Source organism: Elephas maximus, chromosome 13, assembly GCF_024166365.1.
Source record: "Elephas maximus indicus isolate mEleMax1 chromosome 13, mEleMax1 primary haplotype, whole genome shotgun sequence".
NCBI lineage: Eukaryota > Metazoa > Chordata > Mammalia > Proboscidea > Elephantidae > Elephas > Elephas maximus.
Window position 1 is genome coordinate 40,503,994 of NC_064831.1, and position 19,082 is coordinate 40,523,075.

At 39.3% G+C, this 19,082-nt stretch overlaps 1 pseudogene; it reads right to left on the minus strand.

Annotated features, from left to right (window-relative positions):
- Positions 1–18,200: 18,200 nt before the first annotated feature.
- LOC126087907 (60S ribosomal protein L23a-like) lies at positions 18,201–18,673 on the minus strand (annotated as a pseudogene).
- Between the last annotated feature and the right edge of the window lie 409 nt (positions 18,674–19,082).

Genomic DNA, 19,082 nt, shown 5'->3' on the forward strand with positions numbered 1-19,082 from the left:
GTTATAAATCCCAACCTCTATGCCTGTGGTTGAAATTCCAATTGAGAACGGGTTGTCTTTGTTACATTAATGGGTCAGTTTAGTGTAGGGTATATTTCGAGTCAATTTCTTTTGAGATATAAAAGAGATTAAACAACCAAACACATGAGAGATGGGGTAAGATAGATGCCAAGATACCTGGAGATCTCCAAGGAACAAGGAAGCAGAAGCTGAAGAGACAAAGGCCTTCCTCCAGAGCTGGCAGAAAGTGAAAGACTTCCCCTAGAGCCAACGCTCTGAATTCAAACTTCTAGCCTCCTAAACTGTGAGAAAACAAATTTCTTTTTGCTAAAGTCATCCACTTGTGGTATTTCTGCCATAGCAGCACTAGATAACTAAGACAGAGGACATTCCATGCTCACGAATTGGAAAACTTAATTTCTTTGTGGAAATATAAAAGCCAGTGGAATGGCAAGTGATACCAAATTGCCAAAGAATTCCTGAAAAAGAAAGAGCAGCAGGACTCATACTACCTGATCTCAAAACATATCACAAAACTACAGTAATCAAAACAGTCTGGTACTTGCACAAAGATAGACATATAGACCAACGGAATGGAATAGTCCAGAAATAAACCCATACATCTATGGTCCATTGATTTTTTTTTTTTTGTAATTGAATTTATTTATTTTTGTTTTTCATTTGCTTTTTTGTGGAAAATATATACATAGCAAAACATTTTCCACTTCAACCATCTTCATACGTACAGTTCAGTGACATTAATTATGTTCCTCATGTTGTTTAGCCATCACTCTTAACTACTCCCAAATTTTTTCATCATCCTTAACGGAATGGTCAGTTGATTTTTGATAAAGGTGTTAAGTCCATCCAATGGCAAAAGCATAGTCTCTTTAATAAATAGTGCTGGGACGGCGTACTTCCACATTCCAAATAATTAACCTGGACCCATACCTCACACCATATAGAAAAACAAACTCAAAATGGATCAAGGACCTAAATGTAAGAACTAAAACTATAAAACTTTAAGAAGAAAATATCGGGGCAAAGCTTTGGAACCTAGTTTTTAACAGAGATTCTGATATATGACACCAAAAGCGTAAGTAAAAAAAGAGAGAACATATAAATGAAACTTCATCAGATTAAAAACTTTTGTTCATCAATGACTTTACCAACAAAGAGACAACCTAGAGAATGGGAGAAAATTTTGGGAATCAAATATTTGATAAAGTATGTATATAAAAACTCCTACAACTTAACAATAAAAAGACAAATAATCCAATCAAAAGATGGGTGAAGGGCTTGAGTAGACTTTTCCCCAAACAGGAAATAAATGGCCAATAAACATGTGAAAAGATGCTCAGCATCATTAGCTGTACTCCCTAATTAGCTAGCTATTAAAAAAATTAGGGAGATGCAAATTAAAACAACAATTAGACATCATTTCACACACACTAAAATGGCTGTGATTAAAAACTCAGAAAACTACAGGTGTGGGTGAGGATGTAGAGAAACTGAAAGTTTCATCCATTGCTGGTGGGACTGTAAAATGGTGCAACCACTATGGAAAACGTTTTGGCAGTTCCTCAAAGAGTTAAACTTTGAATCACCATATGACCCAGCAACTCCTCTCTTAGTTATTTACCCAAAAGTATTGTCAGCAGGAACGCCAACAGATACTTTCACGCTAGTGTTCCTTGCAGCGCTATTCCCCCAATAGCCAAAAGGTGAAAACATCAACATATGTCCATGAACAGATGAAAGGATAAATGAAATGTAATACATCCATACAAAGAAATTTTACTCAGCCACGAAGAGAAATGAAGTCCTGACACATGCTAAAACATAGACGGACCTTGAAAACATGCTGAGTAAATTAAGTCAGTTACAAAGGGACAAATATTATATTGTTCCATTTATATGAAATATCTAGGATAGCCACGTGTATACGGACCAACATTTATTAGTGGTAACCAGGAATGGGAGAAAGGGAGGGAGGGAAGGAAAAAAGGGGACTCACTGCTTAGAGGATACTGAGCTTCTGTTAATGGTGGTGGGCAAATTTGGGAACGGATAGTGGTAATGCTTGCGCAACGTGATAACCATGACTAATGTCACTGAATTGTATGCATGAAAATTGTCGAAAGAGCAAAGGGTTGGTTACATATATGTTTTCAAAAATAAAAAAATTTTTATGGATATTTAACCCTAATTAGAGTGGAACTTTTAATAGCTCAACTTGTAGGAACGCTCGATGCTAAGATTCTTGTTTAGCTGCAGTGTGCTGGAGAGCCTGTTCCACCTTCTTCTGCATTCCAACCTTGCTGTGCTTTGCTGATACTATCCCACAGCTGATCTTTTGATATAGGTGACAGGATAGTGCCGCTGCGGCTTTTAATCCACTTTGAAAAGGTGAACCCCTGTTAAGTGCAGATAAAGTCATCTTCATAACGCAAGTCAAGATCTTACTGTATGATTAAAATGGAGAAATTCACTAAATGACTTATCCAAGGCCCACACAGTAAGTGGGTGGCCAAGCCAGGTTTAGAAATCAGAAATTCCTAATTCCTGATGGGGTGTACTACCAGGCCAAAATTCAGTGAAAGAGCTAAGTGTTATTTATGGCTGGTGATGAGGGCAACCTCAAGAGGGCTGGGTGATCACTGGATATTTATACCTCGGATTGAAAATAGGGATGGCTATTCCACAACAGTCATTTTCTGGTTGCAGTTTTGCAAAAACCTTTTTTTTTTTTTTTCTCCAGTGTCACAAACATCTCTGTGAAAGTCATGTCAAAAAGTACTGTAGCGTGTGACATTTTCAAAACTTCAGGAAATATATAGTCCATACCCATCTTGTGACTGGAGCTGAAGAGTCTGTTTTTGGGGATCTGAAAGAGCAACTTGGAGAGAATGAAGGGCTTTGAGAAGAAACCCAGGTTTGTGTTTGGGCTCAGACTCTCAATCACAGCGTAGGTCACATACTTTCCACGGAGCCTCAGTTTCTTCTTCTGTAAAAGGTGGGGGCCAGACTATGAAACAATGGGCTCAAACATACCAACAATTGTGAAGGTGGCCTGGACCAGGCAATGTTTCTTTCAGTTATAACCAAGGTCACTATGACGGTAACTAACAACAACGAGACTATGCAGGGTCCAATTTCAAAGTTATAATTCTTTTTTTAATTTATTTTATCACTGCCAGTCACTTCTAGACAGGCTGTAGCTCTCCCTATCTTGGCTGTAACCAAGAAAGTTTGCTTGTGTCTGTGTTATAATGCCAATTTAGAGAGACATTCAGTACTACTTCTTGATTAAAAAGAACTTATATCCGCTCGACTAATTTTACTATTAGGAAAATGATTCCTTAAACTGTAGGAATACATTTTAGCCGTAAGTAGTGTACTTAATGTTAATTGTTCTGTATATTACATGAATGTCATGTTTTGGCCAATGTACAATGATCCAGGGTGTGTAGTCTAAGAAATTAGTAAGAAATGAAGACAGTCACTGTGGCTTTTCAAGAGAAATACTTGTCAAGTGGAAATTTTGAAAATATCTACGGGACCCACTCCTACATCAGGAAATGATGTAGGGTAAAGTGAGAAACTTTCAAACTCACTCTCTAGTTGTTGGTACTGAAGCCTGAAATTGCAGAGGAGTGGTGCCTAGTAAGATAAAATGCTCCGTTTCATAGGTGCAATAAAAACTGGTAAAACCCACTGATTCTGTGATGCTCTTATATTAATGGGAGCCTGGGTGGGACAGTGGTTAGGAACTACAGCTGCTAACCAAAAGGTCAGCAATTTGAATCTACCAGCAGCTCCTTGGAAACTCTGTGGGGCAGTTCTACTCTGTCCTATAGAGTTACTATGAGTCAGAATTGACTGGACAGCAATGGGTTTGGTTTTTGGTTCTCTTATATTAAAAGAAGAGGTAAGAAAGGGCCAGAATGAATCAGGCCCCATGCTGGTGAGGCTTCTCGTTATCTCGCTTAATCCTTATCACAATGTTGAGAGATACATATTCTTATGTATATTCGACAGTGTTATGGATTGAATGCATCCTCCCAAAATATGGATTGGAATTTTAACCCCCGTGCCCGTGCATGTAATCGCTTTTGGGAATAGGGTTTTCTTTGTTACGTCAATGAGACCGTGTAAGTATAGGGTGTGTCCTAAACCTAATCATTTTCTTCCAGGTGATATAAAGAACAGCCTAGACCTAGAGACAAGAAAATGGGGGAAGAAAAATGTCATGTGACGGTTACCAAGGAGTTGAGGAATGCCCAGGCTACAGAAGCTGAAGGAAATAAGAATCTTCCCATGGAACTGCCTGAGAGAGAGCTGTCCCCTAGAGCTGGTGGCCTAAATTCAGACTTCTAGCCTCCTGAACTGTAAGAAAACAAATTTAAAGCCACCCACTTGTGGTTTTTCTGTTATGATGGCACTGAGAAACTAAGACAGAGAGTGGCTGAGACTCAGGGAGGCTAAAAAATTTATCCCATTCTCATAGAGTTAGTTGGTCATGGAGAAGGAGTTCGAACTTGGCTCCCACTGACTTCAAAGCTCTAGCTCATTCTATCTTGCTGCCGCTCATCAACTTTAGGAGGCTGTGGTAAATGCAAGTTAAAGCTCAGATTCGGTTATTTATGCCCATTTTCTCCTTATATTTAGAAGCCAGACTTCTCTGCTTCTTTTTCTGTCAAGGCTTTGTCTCTGTCAAATTGTTAGGCTGCGAAAAGGACCACCCCTGATATGTTGACAAGAAATAAGCTTCTAATTTGCAACACTTCTTTATATGGCTTGTCAGTTTAGAGATCCTACCAAAGAAGTATTTCACAACAGGCCTAGCTACCTTATCACATTCCAAGCAGAGTTAGGGCTTTGGTGGGCTTGAATACTTGGAAACCCTTAAGGTGACAAGGTATTTGCTTTCTATTTTAATGCCACCAAGACATACTCCTTCCCCCTCCCGCTTTTTCCCCTCTGCTTTAAAGAAGTCATATTATCTTATATCATATAGCAGAGGTCGTTTCGCTTTGGGTTACAATGCAAAATAAAACACCCCCTAATTTCTTGTTCTAGCTCACGCTTAGGCACACGCAGACAACGCGAATAGCAAACTCAGTCATTTTAGGGGGCATGTCATCGGGCCAACTATGAAAAGAATTTTTCATTTGGTCTATGTTCAAAGATGATTTTGTGACCTGTGGGTGAATTTTGTCTCTCAGCTTGAGTGGGAGGCCACCAATTTTGTTCTTTTCGTGTGCCACTCAGAGGACTGCCGCTTCTCCTATAAACTCTCCCGTGTCTGAAAGAGATTAAGATGATCTGCAGGGGTGGGAGACTTTTCATCACAATTTATTACTGTTCAAAGCCTGTATAAAGGCTCTCAGTTAACACTGGCCTTTGTATTTCCATCCATGAAAATCAGTCACACCGTGACCAATGCAATACATTGTCAGTGTTCCTCACGGAATATTCCAAACAAGACCACAGTGAACCAATGCTTCACAGGGAGGAAAGAAGGAAGATACTGGAGCAGCCCAATAACTAAAGTTTGCTTTAACGCTTTGTAGCGTTTTCCATCCAGATCATATTTCCCTTAGGCAAGGACTGACAGAAACTCTGCTTTAAACAGCAAAAAGAATACCTTGGGTAGATGCTCCCCCACGATGTGGTTTCTTACAATGAACCAAATCTTCAATTAGACCCAAGGAAACGAGTGGGGCTAAAAGGTACAGCCTTTTGTTTCCATTGTAAACCCAACACCTGCCAATTACAACAGACTATCTAATTTGTTATATTCGTATTTTTCTTTCATTTAGCAAAAATCCTTCTTAGCATCCTTTAGAACTGTGTTCTAAGAAAAGAGAATTGTATACACTCGCACCCTCTTTATAGTTCTTTGATTTAAAATGTCTCAGTGTGCATTAAACATACACACACACATCCCACAATTGCAGTCAATAGTCTTCTAATCAGCTCTAAATAAAAAAGAAAAAGAGAAGAAAATGCTTTTCAAAGTAGATGATAAATCCAAAGAAGAACTGGTTCTACAATAGTCTTACGACACAATATCTCTGAATTGGTGTTAAATGAACAAAAGGCTGAACCTTAGAGTCTGCAGTTGAGGGTTGTGTAAACGATGATGGTAAGCGACCACTTGGAATATCCTGAAAATATATTGAGGTCACAATTCTAGTAACTTAAACGTGAACAATAAAACCGTGGAAAAAAATCTGCGTTTTAAAAGCTCGCACTATAAATCATGAGCTAAAGGGGGTAATGTTAACAGGAACTGGAATGTGGGGGGCGGGGACAACAGAGGCAGTATATGCAGGAGGTTTTGCAAATATCAGCCTTAACTGAAGGGTCCGAAGAATGTGCCCTTCAAGTTTGCAGCTTGTGCCCTGACCCCATGTGTTAAGATCCTTTGGGGACCACTGATTTTGATCTAGCCTCCCAGCACCTTCAAAGAAATTTGTTTATATCACCTCAGCTGTACTGGGAGTTAGTCATTTAAGTTATGTTAGTTCGGATAAAGGACCTGGATAGACTTAATGGTTAGTTTTGTAAAAACTTGCCCTGCCCCTCACCACCTCCAATCAATTTGCTAACTTGTACCCATTTTTTTTTTTTTAAAGATTTCAGCGCAGTTTATCATTGCAGTTCCCTTTCTCTCTATAATCGCATTTCCAAGCCAAAACCAAACCCGTTGCCATCAAGTCAATTCCAACTCATAGTGACCCTATAGGACAGAGAAGAGCTCCCGCATAGGGTTTCCCAGGCTATAAATCTTTACAGAAGCAGACTGCCACATCATTCTCCCACGGAGCTGCTGGTGGGCTCGAACCGCTGACCTTTCAGTTAGCAGTCAAGCACTTAACCACTGCCACCACCAAGGCTCCTTATAATAGCATTTATACTTCTGCAATTAGGGGTTTACTAGTCTATGTGCACCACGGGGCCTGAACTGTGTCTTTTTTGATGTTTTTTACCTAGTAACTAGCGCAATGTCTGACACAGAACAGATTGAAGTGAATGTGAAATTTTTCCAACTTTTTGTGATAGCTTGGGAAAGTGCTTTCTGGCAAGGTAATCAAGAGAGGTGACAAGATTAATATTATTATTATTACTTTTTAATCTTTGCTCATATAATGGGGATAAAAACCAAAGCAAACCAAACCAAGCCTAACCAATTCCGACTCATAGTGACCCTATAAGACACAGTAGAACTGCCCCCTAAGGTTTCCAAGGAGCAGCTGGTGAATTTGAGCTAGTGACCTTTTTGGTTAGTAGCTAAGCCCTTAACCACTGTGCCACCAGGGCTCCATAATGGGGATAGGAGCAAATATTTCATTATATTCATTTGTTAAAGTCGAATATTTTAAAAATATTTATTGCAATTTTTTTCTTTTTCTGAATTTCCCGTCCTTGTCTTTAGCCCCTTTTTCTATGGAGTTGCCTTTTTGGTTCATAAGAGGCCTTACTAAATTGAGAGTTTTAAACTGCCTACAGCATTATTTCAATTTTCTTTTCAATTTCTTACATGTATGTGTGTGTGTATGTGTGTGTCTGTGTGTGTGTCCACTACTCACTTGTCAATTGGTTGTACTATGATGGCTTATGTGTTGCTATGACGCTGGAAGCTACGCCATCAGTGTGGACAGGTTTCAGCAGAGCTTCCAGATTAAGACAGACTAGGAAGAAAGGCCTAGCAACCTAGTTCAGAAAATTAGCCATTGAAAACCTCTGGATCACAGTAGAACATTGTCCGACTCGCTTGCTTTGGACACGTTATCAGGAGGAGTCAATCGCTGGAGGACATCATGTTTGGTGAAGTATATATATATTTTTGTTACTGCTTGACTATCAGTTCACTTTAATAACATCTGTAGTATGTTTCTTGTTTCAAAGAAAACGGCCAATGTATCTGCCTCTCAGCCAATGTCTAATTCTGCTGTCGTGTGCTGTCAAATTCATTCCAACTCATAGCAACCCTACAGGACAGAGTAGAACTGCCCCATAGAGTTTCCTAGGCTAAAATCTTTACAGGAGCAGATTGCCAGGTCTTTTCTCCTGTGGAGTGGTTGGTAGGTTCAAACTGCCAACCTTTTGGTTAGCAGTCGAGTGCTTTAACTACTGCGCCACCAGAGCTCATTTGTCTATGAGTCGGAATCAACTCGACAGCAGTGGGTTTGGTTTTTTGGTGCACTGATGCCTATAAGTGAGCAATTATGGAACCGTATAACTCAAAATCTCAAAGGTTAATGTTTGTATTTTTTCCTATCATTAATATATTTTGTAATACACCTGGCAATCACAAACATACTTCCTTTAAATATGCCTCAATGGGGAAAACACTATAAAAAATTATGGATCGTTAACCTGTGTTTCTGGTAATTATCATTGGTTTGCAAAAACAAAACCACCTTGATTTTAGGAAGTAAATTTCTCCATAGTCAATGTTTTAGGGGCCTTTTTTATTTAGTTAATATCAGAAACTATGTGGTATCTACAATGAAAATTTAATTCTCCTGATCCAGCATCCTGACTTAGCTGTCATGTCAAATGCATTCATTCCTGCTCTTACTGTCACGGGTAGGAAGCCTCGGGGGTCCAGAACAATCTGACAACCTCTCGAATGTTATGTACTTTCACCAACTTAGTGTTTGGAGTCTTGGATGTCAAACATTGTTAGTAGTCCTGCCAAAGCTTCGTTCATAGAATTATAGACAGAGAAAGATGCTTTCTTCTGGGTTATTCCTCAAACCGAAAGGAAAACGTCTGTATCTAACACATTTGTTAGGGCATAGTCTTTAGTATCAGTGCATAGACTACATCTATGGGCCATTTCATTGTTAATAATGATCACGACATCAGCATTATTCCTGTCTAAAAACACTTTTTATCTTCAGCTTTGGTATAGTAATTTTAGACCAATTTTAGACCTTCAATAGTGTTGTCCATGAATCTTAACATATACACAATTAGACCATCAAAATGAAATTTTCGGGACAAAAAGTTGTGGGCTGGCTTCGCCTCAATTGCTGTACTTAATTTTATGAAACATAAAACACTTATAGCATTCCAAGTTCTCTTTTAGGTCAATGAGCTCTACTACATTTTTTAAAAAAAGAACCCACTTCTGTATTTTTCTAAATCAAATTAAATCTGGAATGATACCCATATGCTAGGGTCAGAAAAAAAATCGAATCCAAGATACTTTGGGGATCCCTCTGAAGTCTCTTGGTAGGGAAACCAATGTTATATAACCTGGAGGCATGGGAAAGGCCCTTGTTTCCTGTGGGCTGGACCAACCATCCCAGTGCTCCTTCATATGATTGGCATGGTCCATGAGTCTCGCAGTTAAGCTCAGGCCCTATAATTCAGAGGCTGAGAATCTAGGGCTCAGCTTCCCTAAGCATGCCAAAGCTATCCCCTCAAGGAATGTGATATCCCCTCCTGACAGACAGCACAAGGTGGAGGTGGGTGGAGGGTAAACGGCTGAGGGAAGTCACTGTATGTGGGGTGGGCATCTGAGTGCTGACTTTCATGATGACAGCTTACTGTTGAGAAGGAGCTAGCCTTAGAGCAGATTCCAGGCAGCGGGAACAGCAAGTGCAAAAGCCCTACGCGAACAAGAGTTTAGCATGTGGTCAAGGATGAAGGAGAATGAGGCTGGAGCACTGTGAATGTGAGACCGAGTAGTACAATGTGGAGGTGGGTGGGTTGGCAAGACCAGGTGCCGCCGTACCTTGAGGCCATGGAAAAGAGTTTGGGCTTTATTCTAAGTGACAGGGAAGACACTGGAAGGTTTTAAGCAATTAGAGATGATTAAATTTATGTTTATAAACTGCCATTTATAGACTATATCTTACAGAATTAAAAATATGAGTCTAGATATTTATTTATACGAGAATGTCCCTTGTGGTATTATTGGTATTAGCAAAAAGAAAAAGGAAGCAATCTAAATGTTCATCAATAATGAAATGGAATATGAATTATAATATATCCATATCGTAGTGCAGTATGTAGCTATTAAAAACAACAAAGCAAGACTATTCATCCTGAGTTAGAAAGGTGTTAAGCATGTAGTATAAGAAGAATCAAGTTGCAGCCCAGTATGTATAACCTGTTGCCACTGAGTCGATTCTGTCTCATACCGATCTTATAGCACAGGGTAGAACTGCCCCATAAGGTTTCCACGGAGCAGCTGGTGGATTCAAACTGCCGATCTTTTTTGGTTAGCAGCCTGAGTTCTCAACCACTGCGCCACCAGGTCTCCCCCAATATGTTTTGCAGGATTTTATTATATTTTTAAAAGCATATACTTATGTTACAAAATAAATTCAGAAAAAATGGGGAAAATGCACACTGATTATCAGGGTCAGCTCTGGATGGTACATATTTGTAAATAATGATGCAAAATTGGCTGAAATGAAGGGAAACTTTGCTCAGATTTAAAGATATTTTATGATCTTTCCAAATATTTTATGTTACTAAATTCTCCTGTGCTGACACTGAAATATAGTCTACTTTAAAGCCAATTTTCAGTCACCTGCTGGTTTGCTGGAAACCCTGGTGGCCCTACTGATTAAGAGCCACGGCTGCTAATCAAAAGGTCAGCAGTTTGAATCCACCAGGCGCTCCTTTGGAAATTGTATGGGGTAGTTCTATGCTGTCCTATATGGTAGCTATGAACCAGAGTCCACTGGATGGCAACAGATGTGGTTTGGTGGGTTTGCTGTAGGTTCTCTAGGAGTTGGATTTGACTCCATGGCAATGGGTATGGAAAGTAAAAAAACAAAATGAAAAAAAAAAAAACACTTTACTATTAAAATTGTTCAGAATTTATTCTGAGATATAGATCCTAGTTCTTAACTAATTATCTGCTCAGGTTATTCCTACAGAGTAAATCAAAATATACTAGAAGACTCCTTCCTAGAGAAGTAGTTAGCAGTTACTCTTTGCAAGTCAGTGTCTCTAAATCTATGATCTTACATGAAGAGCAAGCAAGTTTCTGGCTAAATTATTCCATTATTAATTACTGTTTCTTTTTGTTTTATTTTATTTGAAAAATGATTAATCAAAACATGAGATATTCTGCATTACATATTGAAATGCTGTTAACTTTTGACAGAGACTAAAGACCAAACGAGGCAATTCCCAAGTAAATCCCAGCTTATTATGCCCTGTAGAGTTTCCAAGGAGCGCCTGGTGGATTTGAACTGCTGACCCTTGGGTTAGCAGCTGTAGCACTTAACCACTGCGCCACCAGTGTTTCCCCCGGCTTATTAGTGAGCTGTAATGAGCGCGCTTTGATTTTTGGCTACTCAGTATCTAACATTTGTTCTAGTTTAGGAGAGTCACCAGGTGGTGTAAACGGTTATTGTACACAGTTGCTAACTGAACGATTGGAGGTTCAAGTTCACCCAGAGATGGCTTGGAAGAAAGGCCTGGTGATCTGCTTCCAAAAATTCAAACGTGGTAAACCCGATGGAACACAATTCTCCTCTGACACACCTGGGGCCACCATGAGTCAGAGCTGACTTGAGGGAGCCTGGCTTTTGGTTTTGTGGTTTGTAAATCTAGGTGAGAAGTAGAATCCTGATTCCACCTGTTGGAAAACACAAACTCTGGAGCCATACTGCCTGAGTATGAAAGTTAGCAACTCCACTTACTAGCTGCATGACCTTAGGAAGTTACCTAAGTCCTCTCTGCCTCAGTTTCCTGGTTTATAAACATGAGATAATAATAGTTCCTACCTCATAGAGTTGGTGTAAACCTTAACTGAGCTAACAATGAAGCGCTTGACACGTGGTCCATGCAAAGTAAGTGCTACACGAACAGATCTAGCACAATATAGATGGTACCCTAGAGTCAGCTTTAACAGAGGGAGCAGAAGTGTCCTAAACTTCTCTCTCACAGAAGCCGCAGAAAGTTCACCTGGTTTGAACGATTGTTTTACTAGCGGGACTTCAGACTTGAAAACTTAATTTTAAGTTTTTTATTAAATTTATACATGCACATGGTTTAAAGAATCCTGTGTTCTACTTGACTTATTATGAAAAAGCACCGTATTCTGTCAACTTTGCCTGATCATTTTCCATTCCCAGTGCCAACCCTTACAATTCTTTTGTTAAATGGCATGCTTAGATTACTATTTCTTGAATTTTCTTTCTTTTTAGAGTTTTTTTTTTTTTTTTGTACTTTAGATCAAGGTTTACAGAGCAAACTAATTTCTTGTTAAACAGTTGTTGTTGTTAGGTGCCGTCGAGTCAGTTCCCACTCTTAGTGAAGCGCTTGACACGTGGTCCATGCAAAGTAAGTGCTACATGAACAGATCTAGCACAATATAGATGGTACCCTAGAGTCAGCTTTAACAGAGGGAGCAGAAGTGTCCTAAACTTCTCTCTCACAGAAGCCGCAGAAAGTTGTACAAAATGAACAACTGCCCAGTTCTGCACGATCCTCACGATCGTTGCTATGCTTGAGCCCATTGTTGCAGCCACTGTGCCAATCCATCTCGTTGAGGGTCTTCCTCTTTTCCAATGACCCGGTACTTTACCAAGCATGATGTCCTTCTCCAGGGACTGATCCCTCCTGAAAACATATCCAAAGTATGTAAGATGCAGTCTCGCCATCCTTGCTTCTAAGGAGCATTCTGGTTGTGCTTCTTCCAAGACAGATTTGTTCATTCTTTTGGCAGTCCATGGTACACTGAATATGCTTTGCCAACACCAAAATTCAAAGGCACCAATTCTTCAGTCTTCCTTATTCATTGTCCAGCTTTCACATGCATATGATGTGATTGAAAATACCATGGCTTGGGTCAGGCACACCTTAGTCTTCAAGGTGACATCTTTGCTTTTCGACTCTTTAAAGAGGTCCTTTGCAGCAAATCTGCCCAATGCAATGCGTCTTTTGGTTTCTTGACTACTGCTTCCATGGGTGTTTATAGTAGATCCAAGTAAAATGAAATCCTTGACAACTTCAATCTTTTCTCTGTTTATCATGATGTTGCTCATTGGTCCAGTTGTGAGGATTTTTGTTTTCTTTTTTTTTTATGTTGAGGTGTAATCCATACTGAAGACTGTGGTCTTTGATCTTCATCAGTAAGTGCTTTTTTTTTTTTTTTTTTTGTGGTGCTGACATTTTCTTTGTTCCTCTTACTCTCCTGTGCTGTATTCCTTTTGTTTGTGGATTTTTTTTCCCATTTCTTTTGTTTTGGTAGATTTTGTTTTTATTGAGACTTTATGCTTTTAATCTTTATTTTGATGAATAGGTTTGTTAACTTTCTTTGTGGTTACCTTGAAATTTGCCCTTATCTTCCTAGGTTTGAATTGGTCTATTATTACTTGATATCACCTTGACTTCCTCTCCATTAGAAAGTCCTATACCTACACCTTTTATTCCCTCTTGTATCGTTCTTGGCCCAGTTGTCATTTACAGATTAACCTCTGTAGTTCCCTGTTGTAATTCTTCGGGTTGTGGATAGTCCTTGAGAGTTCATTTCCAAGGTTGGTATCTGGGTGGTACGATCTTGCCTCCTAGATTCAGGCTGTGGTCTGATGTTTGTGCTCAGACAGAAGGACTCCCTTTAATAATTCTTGTAGTTTTGGTTTGGTTTTTACATATTCCCTTAATTTCTGTTTATATGGAAATGTCCTAATTTCACCATCATATTTGAATGACTTTTGCAGAATATATTAGTCTTGGTTGACATTTTTTTTTTTTTCTTTCAAGGTTTTATATATGCCATCCCATTGCTTTCTTGCCTTCATGGTTCCTGCTGAATAATCAGAGCTTACGTGACTTTTTGTTTTTCTCTAGCTGCTCTCAGGATTCTTTGTTTGTCTTTGGTTTTAGCGAGTGTGATTATGATATATGCCTTGGTGATTTTCTTTTGGGATCTATCTTATACATAGTTTGTTGAGCTTCTTGGATGGTCAACTTTTCATCTTTCATGATATTGGGGAGGTTTTACAACAGCGATTCTTCAATGATTGTCTCTGTGTTTTCCGTTTTCTCCCCCTGTTCTGGTCACTGGCAAATTTTGCTTTGATTGTATCTCACATAATTCTCAGAGTTTTTTTTTTCTCATTTTTCTTTATTCTTTTTTCTGATTTTTCCTCAAACAGAGTTGTATGCAAGTGCTTGTCTTCAACTTCGCTGATCCTGTCTTCCGTGGTTTCAAACCTGCTCATCAGCCCTTCTATGACACTGTCTGTTTCTGAAATCTTGTTGTTTATCTTTTGGATTTCTAGTTGTTGTTTTTGTTTGATCTCTAGTTGTGAATTTATTTTGGCATTTTGTCCCTGTATTATTTTCCTGAATACTTACATTTTTTTGGTCTGTATTTTCCACCTTTTGTATGAATTTGTGTATTTTTTCTCATTTTTCCTGCTTTCTGCTTCAACTCTTGGATAGCTATGAATATTAGAGATTTGAATCCCCTTTCAGGTAGTTCTAGTGCTTTTTCTTCTACTGGAAAGTCATGTGGTATTTTATTTTGGACACCTCTTGGAACCATCCTGTCCTTTTTTCTATATGTTTTGATATTGTCTGTTGTCTTTGGGATATTCAGTCATTATTTTCTTCGTTTATTGATTGTAGATTTGTTTGTTTCATCCTGCTTTTTGTTTATTTGGCTATGTCTGTGCAGGTGGGCTGTGCGTTCTTTGTTGTTTGCTTGTCTGTGGGCACAATATTTTTCACCTCCTTGTCCAAAGGGCAGAGCCAGTCACTCAGCGAAGGTGCAGCAGGGCAGATCCAGCTGAAGGGGAGGGGCTGGGATGGGTTGTTTGTGGCATGTACTAGAACTGATAGAGCAGTCCAGGAATCAGTGCGGGACAGGTTCTGGTAGGCTGTGTCTGTGCTGCTTGGGCATGTGAAGTTCAGGGCATGGCGCAGGTAGTCAGGAAGGAGGGGGGAGGTTGTGAAGTGTGGAGTTAAGGTGGGTGTGTTAAAGAGAAGAGAGAGGAGAAAGAAACAGGAGGCAAAGACAAACAAAGAAAAAAGTGCTAAGGGAGCTTGCCATTCGAGTGGAGAGATGAGAATCTGGTAAATGGAGGAAAACAAAAGGAAAAAGGGAAATAGAAAATAAATAAATAAATAAAAATTATAAAAAAAGAAAAGCAAATCTCCCTGGTATCCTACCGGTATGACTGCAAAGATTGGGGAAGTGTCTCCCAGGCTACATAATGTAGCCTGGCTAGGAGGGATAGAGATGTCACACAGCACCAGGTATTCAGGAGACAGGAAAAGAAGGTAAGTATAGAGAGATGAAAAACTGAGACATGAAGAAAGAAAAAAGGGAAAAAGAAATGCCCCTCAGGGATCCCGTTGGCCTGGTTACGCAGACGGGGGAAGTGGCTCCAAAGCTTCTTACTACAGCCAGGCTAGAAGGGTCTCCCAAGCTGTGAAAAGAAAAAGAAAGCAAACAAAACAGGACAGGACAGAACAAAACAAAGCAAAACAATGACAACAAAAAAGCCCCAGGGATCCCACCAGCATGGCGGCGCAGGCCAGGGAAGGAGTTCTCAGTCGAATGGTGCTTCACAGCCTTTCAAGAAGTAAAGATGGCACACAGAGCCAGGTGTTCTAGAGAAAGGAGGGGGAGTTGGTGAAAGGCACGGAAGAAACCAAAAGAAGCAGAAAAATGCAACACCAGCAACAAACAAATGACACTCTGGGAGCTGGCCAGTGTGGGTGGGGCGAATCCATGCGGTAAGGGGCCAAAGTCAGTGCCTCCTGGCCAAGAGACTGCTGCTGTAGGGAAGCAGAGGAGGCTGAGCAGCAGTGGGGAGAAAGATAGGGGGGTGGGAAAGCGTATATCACCAGTTATCGTGAGCTCTGTCTCCTGCCAGGAGCTCCTTGAAGCTTCCTTCCCATACTCCCTGTCCACCTATCTCTGATGTGGGTGGGGTGAATCCAAGAGGCATGGACCCTGCACTTCCTGGCCAGTTGAGCAACTGCAGCCAGCTGTGAAATGGGAGAGGTTGAGCAGGAGAGGGGAAGGATGGGGAATGGGAAAGCACATATTGCTGGTTACCAGATGTTCTGTCTCCTGCTGGGATCTCCGTGAAGCTGCTTTCCCATACTCCCTGTCCGCCAATCTCCAAAAGAAGTCCAAGGTGGTGAATCTGTGCTGTGTTAGCTTATAGGGGACCTCTGCACATATCTCTCCTTGCTCCCTGTTCTCTGACAGTTTCTTACTCCATTCAGTGCTTGGCTGAGTTCTTTATTTGATGCTTAGGGTTCCAGGTTTGAAGCTTGTCTCTGTTTTACTTAGTTTTTCAGGTCTTTGCTGTGGAGTGATGGCATGGTGCTTCCATCTATAGCACCATGTTGGCCAGAAGTCCACCTGAATTTTCAATTTGAAGCATTCCCACCTTGGAAAATGAGAATTTGCTCTTTCTTACCAGCCCTTCTACTCACCACAATTCCACATCTTTCCATCCTCCAAATGTAGTTATATTTTTGGTTTAGATCGATACTGAGTGCTTGCATTGTTATGATCATGTAAATATTATCATAGCTGAACAATAGTATATACTATGACAGCTTCCTTTTTTTTTCTTGCAAAAACTTTTTGTCCTAAAATTAATAACTGTCATGGTTTTTTATTTACTTGGCTTCCTATATACCATATTTTTTTTGCAAATAATGCTTTACACGTGTAACACACATAGCGTGACTGGGAAAATAATACCTGACAGGGTTGCACAATTGCCCAAAAAAATGTATAAAGTTATTGTTTGTGTACAAAATATGCTATTTATCATTAATTCATCCTCAAACTCTTCTCAGTTTTCTAAACCTTCTCTCAATATGTTCAAACATTTTAATTTTATCAGTTTACTCTTTTGACCTATGCTGGTCATAATAGGTTGGCCCTTTTCTTAGTAAACGGCTCTCATTCACATTGTTCAGGGGATTCCCTTTCATATTCTCTTAAGTTGACCTCATTTCCTGGCTTTCTTATCTTCCATCCTACTCATTCTCTCAGTGTGGTAGATCACCTCATCCAGTAGCTTCCTGAGAAGAGGTGGTTGGGAAGAAGTTCGAAATATTATGTGTTTGAAAATTTCTTTCATGTACTTCATCATTAAAATAAATAGTTTAGCAGTTTATAGAATAGTTCTCCCTCACACTTTTGAAACATTGTTCCTTTGACTTCTTGTCTCCCATGTTGTTTTGAAAAATATGGAGTCTTTTTGATTTCTGATCCTTCGTATGTTACCTGTTCCATCTCCACCTGCCCCCAACCCCTGGAATACAAGCTTTCAGGATATGCCCTTTGCCCCCAGTGTTTGATAAAAGTCTATTTTCATCCATTTACTGAGCATGGAATGGACTCTTTAAATCAGGAATCTCATGCCTTTCAATTCTGGGAAATTTTAATTATTTCTTTGATGATTTCTCCTTGATTTCCTCTGTTCTGTCTTTGTGAAACTCACATTTTTCAGTTAGTAAACTTCTGGACCCATCCCTTAAATTTGTTACCTTTGTCTTTTCTATTCCATCTATATTTCAAGTTGTATTTGTTTAAAATATAATTTATATGCAATAAAATTCACCCCTTTAAAGTGTATACAGTTAAATGAGTTTTGACAAATGTATACAGTTGGGTGACCACCATTTAATATAAGATATACTTGTTTTGTGTCTGCCTTCTTTCACTTAGAATAATATAAAAAAAAATATATAGGCATCAACAATTCTTTCCTTTTTATTGCTGAGTAGTATTATTTCATTGTATAGATAAAATGAATCTCAGAGGTTAATGTTTGTATTGCTTTGTTGTTTATCCATCTGCCAGCTGATAGAAAAATTTGAATTTTTAGCTACTATGAATAAAGTTGATATCATCTTTGTGCGTGATCATGTTTTCATTTCTTTTGAATAGAAACCAAAGAGTAGAAATGGTGGATCGTGTATAGCAAGGGAATATTTGTCTACTAAACTGCTTTCCAAAGTGATCGTATCATATTGGAGTTCCATGAGCATGAGAAATCCATTGCTCCACATTCCCACTGACTCTTTTATTGCTGGTATTTTCAGTTTTAGTCACTTAAGAATTTTCATTTTTCTGGTGACTAATGATGTTGAACATCTTTACATAGTAATTTATTTCTTTTTGTGAACTGTCAGGTATTTTGCCCATTTCTCTTTTCTTTTTTTTGGTAGTGAGTTTAGATGATCCTGATTTTCTTGGCAATATTCAAAGCATCATAGTCAGGAGCCAGTCAAACATATGGCTTCTTCTTTCCATCAGGTCTGATCTGAGTGTTGACCTTGGCCATGTCAATGTCATAGAGCTTCTTCACAACCTGTTTGATCTGGTGCTTGTTGGCATTGACATTAACAATGAACACAAGTGTATCCTTATCTTCGATCTTCATGGCTGACTCAGTGGTCAGGGGGATTTTGGTGATGGCATAGTAGTCAAGCTTGTTTCTCCAGGAGGCACTCTTCTGAAGATATTTGGGCTATCTTCAGAGCATCAGTGTCTTGGGCTGTTGGAAGGTGAGTAAAGTGTGGAACTCCTTTTTTTGTGGCTGTGGAAGTCTTTCAGCACTGGCTTCTTGGCCTTTAGTGCCTTTGCTTTGGCTTCAGTTTTGGGAGGGGCAGGGGCTTGCTTCTTTGCTTTTGGCACCATCTTCATAAAAAGCACTCATTTCTTTTATCGGCTTTTTTGTTATTTTTGAATTGTAAGAACTCTACATATTTGGACACAAGTTCTATACCTGCTATGAATTTTACAATTATTTTCTACCAGATTGTGGCTCATCTTTTTTTTTTTCTCAATAACAACTTTCAAAGAGAAGAAATTTTAAATTTTGATAAAGTCCAATTTATTATTTTTTTCTTTTATGATTAGTGCTTTAATTGTTCAATCCAGGAAAACTTTACCAAACTCAACTTCACATAGATAGTCTCTGAAATTTTCTTCTAGAAGTTTTAGTCATTGTCTTAGTCATCTAGTGCTGCCATAACAGAAATATCACAAAGTGGATGGCTTTAACAAGGAGAAATTTATTTCCTCACAGTCTAGTAGGATACAAGTCCAAATT